This window comes from Arachis hypogaea, chromosome 14 (genome assembly GCF_003086295.3).
Source record: "Arachis hypogaea cultivar Tifrunner chromosome 14, arahy.Tifrunner.gnm2.J5K5, whole genome shotgun sequence".
NCBI lineage: Eukaryota > Viridiplantae > Streptophyta > Magnoliopsida > Fabales > Fabaceae > Arachis > Arachis hypogaea.
In genome coordinates, this window is record NC_092049.1 from 15173756 (window position 1) to 15177101 (window position 3346).

General features: G+C 38.4%; 1 non-coding gene across 1 annotated transcript; it reads left to right on the forward strand.

Moving 5' to 3' along the window:
- The first annotated feature begins 1902 nt into the window (after positions 1-1902).
- On the forward strand, positions 1903-2010 carry LOC112745380 (small nucleolar RNA R71). Its single transcript, XR_003173312.1, has one exon. It is a non-coding gene; the product is annotated as a small nucleolar RNA R71 (small nucleolar RNA).
- Positions 2011-3346: the final 1336 nt, after the last annotated feature.

A 3346-nucleotide genomic window follows, 5' to 3' on the forward strand; every position in this document is an offset into this window, starting at 1 on the left:
TGTTCTGGCGTTTGAACGCCAGACAGATGCTCCTCCAGGGTGTGATTTTTCTTCTGCTGTTTTTGATTCCGTTTTCAATTTTTCTATTTATTTTGTGACTCCACATGATCATGAACCTAAGAAAACATGAAAAATAAGAATTAGATAAACATTGGGTTGCCTCCCAACAAGCGCTTCTTTAATGTCAATAGCTTGACAGTGGGCTCTCATGGAGCCTCACAGATGTGCAGAGCTTTGTTGAGACTCTCCAACACCAAACTTAGAGTTTGGATATGGGAGTTCAACACCAAACTTAGAGTTTGGTTGTGGCCTCCCAACACCAAACTTAGAGTTTGACTGTGGGGGCTCTGATTGACTCTGCTTGGAGAGAAGCTTTTCCTGCTTCCTCCTCATGGTTGCAGAGGGAGATCCTTGAGTTTTGAATACAAGGGAGTTCTCATTCCATTGAAGGACTATTTCACGTCTGTCAACATCAATCACAGCTCTTGCTGTGGCCAGGAAAGGTCTTCCTAGGATGATGGATTCATCCTCTTCCTTTCCAGTATCCAGGACTATGAAATCAGTAGGTATGTAAAGGCCCTCAACCTTTACTAATACATCTTCTACTTGTCCATAAGCCTGTTTTCTTGAGCTGTCTGCCATCTCTAGTGAGATTTTAGCAGCTTGCACCCCATAGATTCCCAGTTTCTCTATTACAGAGAGGGGCATGAGGTTTATTCCTGAACCAAGGTCACACAGAGCCTTAAAGATCATGGTGCCTATGGTACAGGGTATTATGAACTTTCCAGGATCCTGTCTCTTCTGAGGCAATGTCAGTTGATCCAGATCACTTAGTTCATTGATGAACAAGGGAGGTTCAACTTCCCAAGCATCAATGCCAAACAATTTGGCATTCAGCTTCATGATTGCACCAAGAAACTTGGCAGTTTGCTCCTCAGTGAAATCCTCATTCTCTTCAGAAGAGGAATACTCATCAGAGCTCATGAAGGGCATAAGGAGGTTCAATGGAAGCTCTATGGTCTCTAGATGAGCCTCAGAGTCCTTTGATTCCCCAGAGGGAAGCTCCTTATTGATCACTGGACGTCCCAGGAGATCTTCCTCCTTGGGATTCACGTCCTCTCCTTTCCTCACAGGTTCGGCCATGGCGCTTATGTCAATGGCCTTGCACTCTCCTTTTGGATTCTCTTCTGTATTGCTTGGGAGAGTACTAGGAGGGATTTCAGTGATCCTTTTACTCAGCTGGCCCACTTGTGCTTCCAGATTTCTAATGGAAGACCTTGTTTCATTCATGAAACTTACAGTGGCCTTAGATAGATCAGAGACTAGATTTGCTAATTTAGAAGCATTTTGTTCAGAGTTCTCTGTCTGTTGCTGAGTTGATGATGGAAAAGGTTTGCTATTGCTAAACCTGTTTCTTCCACCATTGTTAAAGCCTTGTTGAGGCTTCTGATCCTTCCATGAGAAATTTGGATGATTTCTCCATGTTGAGTTATAGGTGTTTCCATAAGGTTCACCTAAATAATTTACCTCTGCTATTGCAGGGTTCTCAGGATCATAGGCTTCCTCTTCAGAAGATGCCTCTTGAGTACTGTTGGATGCAGCTTGCATTCCATGCAGACTCTGAGAGATCATATTGACTTGCTGAGTCAATATTTTGTTCTGAGCCAATATGGCATTCAGAGTATCAACCTCAAGAACTCCCTTCTTCATAGGCGTCCCATTGATTACAGGATTCCTTTCAGAAGTGTACATGAACTGGTTATTAGCAACCATGTCAATGAGTTCTTGAGCTTCTGCAGGTGTTTTCTTTAGGTGAATGGATCCACCTGCAGAAGTGTCCAGTGACATCTTTGATAGCTCAGATAAACCATCATAGAATATATCTAGGATGGTCCATTCTGAAAGCATGTCAGAAGGACACTTTTTGGTCAACTGTTTGTATCTTTCCCAAGCTTCATAGAGGGATTCACCTTCTTTCTGTCTGAAGGTTTGAACATCAGCTCTAAGCTTGCTCAGCTTTTGAGGAGGAAAGTACTTGGCTAAGAAAGCCGTGACCAGCTTATCCCAAGAGTTCAGGCTGTCTTTAGGTTGAGAATCCAACCATAATCTAGCTCTGTCTCTTACAGCAAAAGGGAAAAGCATGAGCCTGTAGACTTCAGGATTTACGCCATTAGTCTTAACAGTATCACATATCTGCAAGAATTCAGTTAAGAACTGAAAAGGATCTTCAGATGGAAGTCCATGAAACTTGCAGTTCTGCTGCATCAGAGAAACTAACTGAGGTTTCAGCTCAAAGTTGTTTGCTCCAATGGCAGGAATGGAGATGCTTCTTCCATGTAAATTGGAATTAGGTGCAGTAAAGTCACCAAGCATCCTCCTTTCATTATTATTATTTTCGCCTGCCATCTCCTCTGCCTGTTCGAAAATTTCTGAAAGGTTATCTCTGGATTGTTGTATTTTAGCTTCTCTTAATTTTCTCTTCAGAGTCCTTTCAGGTTCTGGATCTGCTTCCACAAGAATGTTCTTATCCTTGCTCCTGCTCATATGACAAGGAAGAATGGCCAGAAAAATGATAATAATAATAGAGATCCTTTATACCACAGTATAGGGATCCCTTTGTAAGTAGAAGAAGAGGGGGAGATAAAGGAAGTGATGTAAAGGAAGAAACACAACTGTGAGGATTGGAATGTGAGATGAGATGTTAGGATATGAATGAATAAATAGAATGAGATGGGAGAGAAGGAGGGAATTTTCGAAATTTATTTTTGAAAAGGAGTTAGTGATTTTTGAAAATAGTTTTTGAAAAAGTTTAGTATTTTTTCGAATTTTTTTTTTTAAAATTAAAATAATTAATAAATTAAAAAGAAATTTTGAAAAAGGGGAGAGATATTTTCGAAAAAATGAGAGAGAGAGAGTTAGTTAGGTGGTTTTGAAAAAGATAAGAAACAAACAAAAAGTTAGTTAGTTAGTTGAAACAAATTTTGAAAAGATAAGAAGTTAGGAGGTTAGAGAAGATATTTTGAAAAGATATTTTTGAAAAAGATAAGATAAGAAGATATTTTTGAAAAGATATGATTGGAGTTAGTTTTGAAAAAGATTTGATTGATTTTTTTAAAATCTCAATTAATGACTTGATTCACAAGAAATCACAAGATATGATTCTAGAACTTAAAGTTTGAATCTTTCTTAACAAGCAAGTAACAAACTTCAAATTTTTGAATCAAAACATTAATTGATTAGTTATTTTTCGAAAATTTTATATAAAAATAAGAAAAAGATTTTTGGAATTTTCGAAAATAACTAAGAAATTTGAAAAAGATTTGATTTTTGAAAAAGATAAGATTTT